Below are 11948 nucleotides of genomic sequence, written 5' to 3'. Positions count from 1 at the left end.
ATATATTTTCAGAGTCTACTGTATATTATGCTTTTATCAAGCATGTGCATATTATGTTTTTTTATTACTTATCTTTAAATGTTTTTTTTTTTTTTTGAATGATACATTATTATATTTTAAATAAAAATATCAATTTAAATACTTCTATGCACAGCCCTTTGGCCAAACTTGTATTTAAATGTTTTTTATGAATAATATAATACTACACAGAAATATATACGGAATGGAAAACGATGTAAATACAGCCATGGCCAAGATATTTGACAAAACATATTTGAGCCCAGTCTGTACTTCTGTACTTCAGTCAGTAGATGTCACTGTTGTGTTTACTAATCTGCAGGAGGTTGAGGCCTACTCTTCCCTTGAAAAAACAAACAAACAAAAAAAGGCTTCTCTCTGATAAATAAATAATGTTGCACTGGAATAGTTTAGCAGAGTTTTATTGTACATAAACCTTTTTCAGCATCTTCATATGTAACAGAGCGTCATGCCACTGGCATCTTAAAAGGATTTCTGGTAAGTTCAAGTTATGTTTTGTGTTTGTTGTGAGGTTGTTGGATAAATGTGTAGATGTCAGTTTGGTTTTAATCTCATGCTCTTTTCTGTCCGGTTGTCCACTGCTTGTGCAAGGTATCATCATAAGCATAGAGTTTAGAAAGTGTTATGCAGTGAAAACCTCAAAGTGGCTGTTAAATCTAAGACTGAATCACTTCTAAGCCCTTCAGTCCCTCCAGGGTCCCTTCCAATCCGGCTAAAGATATACCAACTTTGGCTCTTACTTTTCTCAGCATGCCTTTTTCCAAAGTGCTTTAATAAATTCTAATTTCATACAAAAGAATAGGAAATTACAGGAGGTTAGAATGAAAATGTGGATTTGTTTCTGCCAAAGCCCAGCAGAGAGACTGTGCCCTAATAGAGCTGGGCATTAGGGGCTGATCTCTGCCAGCACGCCTCGCGTATGGGACCGTGCCTCACACTCACTGTGTTCAAATACAGTTAAAAACAAATGAAGCCTTCTCTTAAGATGAGAGCCGATTTAATTTGCTAACAGAGCCAGGTAGTCTGGAGTTTATGCCTGGAATGAACAAAATGAATTAGAGCGAAGGATTCATCATTCATGTGTGTGTGATTATGCATATATATTGTGTCTAAATGCATGCAGTAGTGTTTCCTGACCAGCTTGTTATAATTTGTACACATAAAAATGTTAAGATATTGAGTTGGCTCATGCAAAACCCTTCATTCCCATTGGAGATAAAACAATCAACAAACACAAATATAAATCAATGCAATACATGCAATTTGTATTTTAGCCTGCTATGCAAGACTTTATTATAAGAAAGGATATGTCAGTGAACAAATGTGATTAATCACTCTGGAATTATATATGTGATACAACTTACCAATGTTAAAGACTAGGGTTATTAGAGTTAACGATAACTAAAAACAATATTTTTGTTACTTGAAATACAATAAAAAATAAATGAAAAAATAAACCTGAAACAACATATTATATTTAAAAACTTTCCCAAGGCAACATTTCTCATTTCCATTTTATTTAACTTGATGTACTAAAAAAATAGAAAACAGTAGCTAATAAAATAATGAGAACACACAACCAATTACTAAAACTTTCAAATTAAAATGGAAAATATACAAATAAAACCTGATTCAAAGTATTTATAAATTGTTGAATTATCTATCTCCGAAATAACTATAATATAATCTCAATCATACTAAAATAACTGATCCTGCATGCTGTCATTATGCTCTTTCATCATATCACAATATCAACTGCCATATGTTTTTTAGACCAAAATCAGCTTTTTTTTTTGACTCTTCTTCATGTTGTTCCCATCCCTTTAAATTTTCTTTTGTTGAACACGTTTTGCTATTATTTTCAAGTTTGAATAAGTAGGGTTGTTGAGCTCCAGAAAAGGACCATACAAACAAAACCACAAAAATGTAGTTAAAGTAGTTCATATGATTGCTGCACTATATTCTACATCCTCTCTGAAGCCGTTTTTTTTTTTTTTTTTTTTATATATTGCAATATAGTTTGGAAATATAGTGCAAGAATCAATGGATTTTATGATACTTTTTGGAGCATGACATTATGTAGAAAAGCAAAATATGCCATATTCAACATGAGAGCAGTTGCATGCATGCTTTAGAGATAAATGATTAGTGACTTTATCTGGTTTTATTCTTTCTGTAAATTAAATGGTATATGAGCAATGTGAAGGCAATGGGTTTTTTTCCCCATAGAAAGCAAGAACTGATAAAATGTGTACCTAGAATGCAATGAAGAAAAGCATTTGTCAAATGCATAAAGGTACATTTATTGTTTGTTGTAGTGCTTTAAAAGCAGGTCATTTTAGAGCAGACTTTTCAATTTGTGCAAACCCTCAAACTTGATTGAGGGCCAAAAGTAATGTTGCATTATATGAAACTATATTATGTTTATATATATATATATTAATAAAATTCATTTTTTTTAATTATTTTTTTATTTCAATGGAAAAAAAAATAATAAAATAAATTTCCCCCTTCACTTGTGATATTGCAATGTTGGGCCAAATCAAAGGTCATCATGGGCTGACTTTGGCCCGCATGGGCCCTTGTTTAGGCACCTCTATTTTGGAGAAACAATTTGTTGTATAACTTGGTAACTAGTTGACAGTGTTGCGCTTCAGCATGTAACTTATTGTTAGGTTATGTGACATCATTGACATAAAAATGACACTTTATGTTTGCACACTTTATCAGTGTCAGGTACAATGCCCATAAACATGCAGAATTTTACAGATTCATTGTTCAGACACCTCACTACTAATCGGTTTTTAACATCCGAACATCCCTAGCTTTCATACATGTGTGCGTTTGTGTCTTTTCTTTCTCTCTCTATGAAGTTCTCGATCTAATGTGCTCCTCAGAAGTGTGTGACTGGTTGTAGGTCGTCTGAAGTCGGAACGGCTCCCTCGACGCCAGACCTTGCTTCATTAAACCGCTTCTATAATTGCTCAACTCCAACACAAAACGCCTCGTATCTGTACATTTGCAAATTTCATTTAACCTTAGCCTCTCCTTCCGTAGGCTACCCCCGGTGGATAATCACTTTGTTTACCACAAATTAAACTCGGCCTGATTGTTTACCAGCCGCAAAGTCCCACCACATTTCTAGAAGCCTCGTTTATTTATTTCAAATAATCGCAGAGCAGGGAGTCATGTATATGCCGCGCTCATCTACATGAAAATTGTACAATTAACTTTTCATTAACCAGCTTGTTCGCGCACTTTCTCCCCGCGCTCTGCCGTGTTTAATGGCTACTCTGAATGGTAATAATTGGGAGCGGCCTTTCCTTTGAGTCGCATGAATGCGAGCTAGAACAATAGCGCAGGCTGCCAGTTTGTGGTGTCATCTTTAAGTATGCAAGGATGAAAGGCTAATAAGAAGAGAAGCCGCTAATTCAGATGGCAGAAAGTCAAGTGCTTTTGAGTGGCCGCTACAAGCGCTCCCCCCGCGGACATCGCTAATGACTGCGCCACCGAGGGAGGTGGGGGTCTTCTCTGAAATTCTCCTTCACGTAGCCTAGTATATCTGTCTCAAGTCTTGAGAACAATTAGGGCGGAAAATAACTATAGAATGACTTTTTGTTGTGCACCGGCTGCCTGTAGCAGCAGCGGAGCGCGATAACGCCGTCGGGAGACGCCGGAGAGTCTCTCCAGACTCCGACCGGGGCTGCAGACCCTCGATTTCGCTCACCGCGGCCTCCGGTGCAGCGCGCGCCGAAAGGTTGCACTTTTATCCTGCTGAATTAACGGCATCTTGACACGTTTCGTCTGGCAAGCCATAAATCCCTTTGATGAGATGAACAATAGGAGTTGATTTGGAATACTTTTGTAAACAGGGTGGTAAACAACTGATGCAAAATCGCTTTATTATTATTATTATTATTTATTTATTTATTTTTATCGGGCTCTTAAAGAAAACCTAAAGGTCACAGATTACATAGTTAACCACAGCTACTTGTTGAGAATGTCAAAAATGATTGAGTCACTTTTATGTACAGATTTAATCATTTAAAATTTCACAGTTACACATCCCACACATTACATTGAGGGATACAGTAATTCATTTAGTGTGCTCTCTTATAATTTGCTACATATTGGTAGCCTAGTATGCTCTTCCTGATTTAGCCAGTGTTCCCTAATGCAATAGTACCAAACTGCATACTGTGCTTTATTCACTGTATATTACCCATGCTACTTTTTAAAGATTATTTTTAAACGATAATATTGCTGTGAAGTAGTTTGTATGCACATTTCAAACTACATTGGTGTTACATGCTATGGTGTTTATGTTGAACATTTAATTCAGAGAATAACTTCCAGATATCATGTTAGAAATAAAAATTGTATGTTAATGTTACTTCTGGTTTATTCATCACGCTGGAAATAGAAGTTCAGGTTGAATGCATTGCATGCATTATTCACCTCAGTATGTTTTGTATAAATGTTGCATGTTTTAAAATGGTCTGGATATTCTAATGCGCGCATACAGAAAATATGCATACAATCACAGTATACTTAGTATGCACAGCAGAAATAGTATGCATAGTACGGTCTTAGAGCAGTTTTAGAGAGTTTTGGGCCAGTAGATCGAACTTTGTGATGACAGTAACCAAGTGTATGTGCTTTAAAGCCTTGGAAACTTCATTTTTGTTATTTTTAAACATGTTTTCGTAAATTATGCTATGTCATCAAGGTCTGGATAGTGAAGATTAGATGTTAAGATAATGACTTGTGATTATATTGGTTAAAACCAGTTATTTATGATGTTTGTGTCTGTGAGTAACAACCTAAACTACTGGCCTAATAGAATCAAAAAGTAGTACTTTTTAACCCCTTATGGTAGAATGCAATACAGAACATTACATGTTTTGGTTGAGACGATAGTTGACATTGTACACTCTTTTATTGGTGAAAGTCATGTCTTGTTAAATAATGTTAAATAAATAGTCTGAATACATGTTTAAACAGTCAGATTCTGACGCTTTTTTCACCACAGCTGAGCGTAGTGACACAATGCGACACTATAGACAGTTTGGTTGAGTATAATAGTGTTGTGTTGTTTCATGTCTGCACTCAGTGTAGTCTTTGTGTGTCTCCAACACAGCTGCTTTTGTACAGCGTCATGCAGTGTTTTCATTTGAGAGGAAAAGAAGGCAAAAAAAAAACACCCTCAATAAAAATGAGAAGAATTGTGAGTTCTAAAGACATCGGTCTGGTTCCGTGGGGGAAAAGCACAGAAAGATAGCAAGTGGCGGAGAGAGTATGAGAGAGGAAAACAGAGCTGTGAACGGCAGCTGAGGCAAGATAAAACAAGCTTTGTGGCTTTTTTTTCACTTACTGATGGCTGGCAACAAGGCCGGAGTGCCAGCAGAAGCAGGAATATCTGATAGGTTATATGTTGTATAATGAAAGAAGCCGAGACAGGGGACATGTTAGAAAGCAAGGTGATTTGCGTCCTCCCGGGATGATATTTCAGGATCCAGACTGGCACGACAGAATCTATAGAAGATCCACAGAGACTTTTGGGGTTGATCTATAGTTTATAAACTGACCAAAATAATTAGCATTCAAATGAGATTTGAGGAGCTCTTCTGACAGAGGAGGTGACGCCACAGAATTCCCCCGACTGTCCCTCTGCATCACAGACGCCACTCTGATGCCCCGTTTGTCTTCTCTTACCTCTCTTTTACAACTCTGAAAGAGAGAAAGAAGCACTCGGCTGATAACACAGAGCCGCAGTTGAGCGCAGTGGAGTTGAAGAGGTGCTTTGCAAGTTTTTAGTCGCATGCATAATTAGATATCTGAGCTTGTTGTTGCACTATTGGATGTATTTTTCAGAAATCTTAACAGCGCGCTAGCTCTCTATGTTTTAGGGGCTCCATCTCACTCTCTGTTGTAGCTCTGCGTCTTGTGTTCTCGGCCCACTTTGTTCCATCAAAATACACATTCAAGACACAAATTAGGGGCCCACCAAGTCAGCACTTCTCTAACTGAATGTAGAAGTAGCGCACACACGCTGTCACAAAGGGAAAACGAGTCTGAGATGGGGGAGAGAGAGAGAATTGGGCGTCAGTCCAAGGCCTGCTAAGAGGCCATTGTTGGAACACAAGAGCCGCAGGCCTGGGAGGGAGATATGGGGGATTTAGCGACATGACTTGAAGCAGGGCTGCAGGAAGGACGGGATTGGGGGATGACCAGATTAAGTGTCGTCTTGGAAGCCTCGCGTCAACTTTATCTCCTTCCGCATGGCAGAGGCAACAAAGAGAACAACCTCAGTGCTTAAGGCCATGAAGCAAAACCTGTAGAGTCCTCAGCCTGAAGCACCCACTTCTCGCTCTTTAGCGCACACGCGCGCGCCCTGTCGCATGTAAGGCGTAGCGTCTGTCAGCGCAGACAGCTCCGCTGGGATCCGGCAGGGCAGGGAAGGGATGCCGGGGAAGAGAGGAACTTTGATGTAAGCTTGTAATCGTGGAGCTACAGCCTCAAATGCAGAGTCGACAAACAGCAAACAAAGCTTGTCAGTCAGAGCGCCAAACAAACAAAATAAAAACGTCTGCAGAGCAACTTCAAAAAGAATGGTGGAAAAGTTGAGGCCGGCACTACAAGAACAAAATAATTGTCTCTTTGTTCTACGCTTTTGGAGGAGAATTCAAACAAAGGGAAATTTAGTCACTGGGACGCATTTGAATAAGTAGAACATGAGAGCATAGAGACGCCACTCTGGTTATATAAGCGCTTGGATCTTATAAGAGTCTTTTAGAAATGGATGAAGGAATGAATGGGAAGGTTCAGTTTCCCAAAAAGTATTGACACTTAAGTCAGACTTAAAAATGCCTGAATGCCATAGCATTAGATACTGGACCAAGTGTGAACAAATTATGCTCTTCACTTTTGCTGTTCAAAAATTTGGAATCTGTAAGATATATTTATTTATTTATTTGTTTGTTTGTTTTGGAGAAATTACTTTTCTCCAAAACAGCAGAAATGCATTAAATTGTTCAAAAGTGACAGTTAAGAGTTTTATAATGTTACAAAAGATTTCTGTTTCAAATAAATGCTGTTCTTTTGAACTTCATATTCATCAGATAATCCTGGGGAAAAAAAGTATCATGGTCCCATTTTCAACACTGATGACAAGAGATGTTTTTTGAGCAGCAAATCAGCATCATGACACTGAAGACTGGAGTAATGATGCTGAATATTCAGCTTTGATCACAGCAATAAATTACATTTAAAAATAATATTGAATAATAAAGTTAAATGTTAAATTGTAATAATATTTTACAATATTACTGTTTTTACTGTATTTTGATAAAAAAGCTCATCAGAGAATCCTGAAAATCATGATTTCAATAAAAATATCAAATATGAAGTTACATAACCAACACAACGGTTTTCAACATTGATAATAATAATAAATGTTTCTTGAGCAGCAAATCAGCATATTAGAATGATTTCTGAAGATCATGTGACACTGAAGACTGGAAGAATGATCTTAGGAATAAATTACATTTTCAAATGCATTTAAATAGAAAAAAGTCAATTTAAATTGAAATATTAGTACTGTTTTACTGTATTTTTTTTTATCAAATAAAGGCAGCCTTTTGAACTATTGTGTAAATAGTTCTCTTCAAATTCACATAGGGATGAACAAATATTTGGTAAATTCCTAACAACTTTTTTCAAACTTACTTTTTGACAAATGTTTTGCTTGCATTAATTGCTTTGCATTTTGTCTTCATTTTATATATACTGTATGAAATTGAATGAATTGTGGAAAGTTTCTATATATGGCAGGTTGATATAAAATTAGCATTTGCAATGTACCTGAAAAAGAAATTTGTTTCAGAGATGTAGCAAGTTCTTAGATTTTGATGAAAAATGACAAAAAACAAGAAACAAACAAACAAAACTTATTTTAAAACGTTAGACCTGGAAAATGTATTAAGAAAGCAAATAGAGTCCTCCTTGAGTTCAATTTGACCTAAAAGCATCAGATTTCTGTGCTAATTGTTTTGATCAAGTGGAATGGCATTCAGACATTTTGAGTGTGACTTGCATTAGCTGTCCGTATAGTCAGGCACACTTTATAAGCATTAGGCCTACCTGTCTGAAACGTAGTGAGCTTCAGAATCAACAGGGGAAAAAGTACTGCAGACATCTGGATATCCCAGATTTTTAATCAGATTTTTATCATTTGAATAATATTGAAATACCATTCATATTATGTCTTCTGAGCATCTAAAAATTCATCACACTGAAATAAATGATGCCACCGCCACTTGATTTATTTACAGAGTCGATGCATAAGTCTCAATCTGGAACGTTTTGACAGAATGTTTACAAAGAGAGGTGAGATAAACAGCTACTGAAGTGGAAACTGGTCCAATAAAAGTCAAGATTTTATCTCAACTCTCTGGTGGTTTTTGTTCAAATCGGTTTTTAAATCTAATTCAGAAACGCTTATAAACTGACCGGTCAATCTAGATGTTTGCTTTCTCTCATACATCAGAAAATGGCTTTCATTGGGCAGACAGGGTTTTTCTCACACTGAGTGAGAGTTCAGCTCTTAACTTGAGCTTGAGTTGAGAGGCCAGAGCAGCGTTTGACCCCCGTGAGACTGAAGCCCTCCTGTTGTAACTGACGAATCTGCTTCAGTCTGTTGCGCTAGCTTGCTCTGAATCATTTCGACAGTCTTCAGAAGCAGCTCAGGTGGGCTTTGGTAATGCGACGTGAGTCAAGACAGTGTCTGTCAGCCATTGATTGAGGGGCAAGTTGAACATTTCTTTTCCTCATTTCATCTTTAATTAGAGTCAGAATGTGAATGGCTCTGTTGCTCTGAACTCCAGACTGATATGTGAATATACTCAGAGCTGACAGTCATCGGGTCCTAGACACTTTTTTTTTTAAACCACTCAGCCCTATGAATTAAAAATGTGTTTGTAAAGATTCATTATTAGCATGAAATAACTTTTCACTAACTGATGTCCAATAAAGTGTGAAAGCAGTCGTGCTACTGAAGGGAGTTACAATTTTGGCTCAAAGTCCAAAAATATCTGATTCAAATGTGGACCTAATTAAAATAGATTTAAACTAGACTTATGTGATTTATTTCACTGTGATGTATTTTTAGATGCTCAGAGGACATAATATGAATTGTATTTCAATATTATTAAAATGATAGAAGTCTGATAAAAAATATCTGGGATATCCTATTATTTGTAAAATTTACTAGAACTTTCTGATTGAAAATTGTTTCAGAGTCAGTGTTTCAGTGTAGTTTGTCCAAACAGAATAGCAAAAATAGTGACTGAAACAATCTTAAGTAGGAAAGCAGTAAGAGGTCACATCCAAGTCTTTACTATCTCCTCTCAACCTTTTGTTCAACAATCAATAGGCTTCCACTCCCCTGACATGATCTCTCACTAAACGAAGATACTGCTAGAGAGACAGCAGTGTGTGTGTGTGTGTGTGTGTGTGTGAAAGTGAATTACAAGGCATCTAGGGATGCAGGACACTCAGAGTGAGAGAACACAGGTGATGAAGATATATTTATATTTCTATCTGTCCCCGTGTCATTTGCATCAGGCATTAGCCTAAATGTATCAGAGGCGCAGAACAGTGGCGAGGAATTGCATTACCTCGGTATGAGTGATGGTAAAAGCAGCATGCTAGCTGGGTCCATGTCAAACCCTTAAATGGCTCGCTGTTTCGACCTTCTTAAGTAGCCAAATCTTTATTGAGTGTTAGACCGCTGGGACATTTTAGCCTTTGAGAAGGTTGTTCTTGTTACTATTGCTTTAGTGGATAAAACCCACAAGGACGTTCTTTTAACTTGTTTGGACTCCGACTGTTGTGTTTTATTTGATTTGAGGCCACGAGGGGGAAAGGCTAATTTAAACAGGTCTGCTGTTGCTTTCATTTTGGACTTTTTAACTTGAGAAAGGAATGCAGGTGATCTTTAGGTGCAGCGTGTTTCATTCAGACACTTTTGCTCAATCCAGCATGTGACTTCAGACGCTGGTCTTCTCAAACCGGTCGTCCCGAGGGCCGTGCAGAGAAGAAAAACACTGGACGAATCTGGAGAGAAAAGAATTGAAAGTGAGGATCAGAAATGTGCTGCACTGCACACATAAAACAAAGGCACATAGAAACAGAAATTATTTAAATAGTTTTAAAAATTTGTCCAACATCTTACAAAATGTGTTCCACAAAATCACAAATTCTTAAACAGCCGTTGAGAATAGCAAAAACTGACTTATCCAATGTGAAGCAAGTAAACCAAACAAATTCATGAAATATATCATCTGGTCTTTATATATATATATATATATATATATTAGCTATTATTTCAGTCATCATGCTTCACTAAATATCTTGTTTTGGTGTATTATTATTATTATTATAAATTAAAGATGAATAGACAGCAACTTTTTAGAATCATAATTTCATCAAGTTTATTATTATAAAATAATAAAAATGCTTTATTTGATATATAATAATTTGTTGAAAATAATAATAATAAAATAAAAATAAAAATAATAATAATAATACATTCAATTAGTTTCAAGGTTGTGGAAATTGATTCAATAAAAAAGTTTATTATTATAAAATAAATAAAACCCTTTATTTTATATACCATCATGATAATTTATATAGTACATAATAATAATAATACAATAATTAAAATATAAATTAATATATTATTAATAATAATTAACATGTAATTTATAGAGTACAGCTTATTATTATTATTATTAATATAAATATTATGTACATTTTTGCAGTGTAGCTTAAAGATTTAGGTATAATAATCAATCTTACAAATTTAAAAATAATATAACCTTTATAATGAATAAATTTAACAAGAATAAGTGCACCATTGTTAAAATAATTATTATTTATTATTATTTATTTTTTTTAGAAATAAATAAACATATTTTTCCAGCATCTGAAGATTATCTTGCATGCAGGCTAATAGCTGATGGAACTCTGATAACACTCAGTGCATCTGGTAATCTTCCATCATTTTAAGTGTGCATTAAGGGCTGAACCATAAGTTCAAAATAACAAAGAAAAAGAACAAACATCTGATTGATTGAAAACAAACTGATATGACGCCAGCAGCGCCGTCCACAGGGTGGCACTCTTAAGCTGTGAAAGAAAGGAAGTCTCTCTGTTTCTCTCTCTCTCTCTCTTCATCTTTCTCTTCCGCTTTCTCTCTCTCTTTCATTTCAAAAAGCCAACACACAGGATTTGCTGAACAGCTTCACAATGATTATTGCCCTGGATGTGGCCAAGAATAAATCTGGCACGTGTTAATACATAAAGGCCATATGTTTGTATGAATTCCATATAGTGCTTTGACACTGTGATAGAGTGACAGGACTGCTAGTAGGGCGAGCTCTCATCGACTTTTCTGCTCTCATTAAGATCTGAAGCTCAGAAGAACAGCTTCTGAGCTTCAAGTACTGTATTTCTCCCACTGAAATGTGAGAAAGTGGCTTGATTTGCTCTGGGAGGAGCACCAAAAGATGTCGACCTTAAACTAAACCTGATCTAAAGTATTGGAAGAGGCACTAACGGGGTAAAAGCAGGTCTCGGGGTTTCGAGTGCTGCTGGATGGGGAAAATTGGAGTCAATAACATGTAGCAGATCTTCCAAACATGCAGAAGGTCAAGTACACTCACTTAAACACTGACAAAAACCATAAACTTCTCTTTTTCCTGTTATTTTCCATAGCTCTCCTTTCGGTTTTATCACAAGGGTTTTGTCAGTATATCTTTGAGTATTTCATGCTTACATTCCATCACTTCTATGTTTTTAGACATATGTTAAGTCTTTTGAAGTCAGATTCTCTATTAAGGAATATT

The 11948-nt window shown here is 36.1% G+C and overlaps 1 long non-coding RNA gene across 2 annotated transcripts in view; it reads left to right on the top strand.

Moving 5' to 3' along the window:
- Positions 1 to 378: 378 nt before the first annotated feature.
- Positions 379 to 11948, top strand: part of LOC132121109 (uncharacterized) — an 88406-nt gene continuing 76836 nt past the window's right edge. For both annotated transcript variants that reach the window (XR_009426241.1, XR_009426240.1), the window contains exon 1: positions 379 to 520. This is a non-coding gene — a long non-coding RNA (uncharacterized LOC132121109). The remainder of the gene's footprint in view (positions 521 to 11948) is intronic.

Source organism: Carassius carassius, chromosome 39, assembly GCF_963082965.1.
Source record: "Carassius carassius chromosome 39, fCarCar2.1, whole genome shotgun sequence".
Lineage (NCBI taxonomy): Eukaryota > Metazoa > Chordata > Actinopteri > Cypriniformes > Cyprinidae > Carassius > Carassius carassius.
This window is presented reverse-complemented; position numbering and strand designations above follow the sequence as displayed.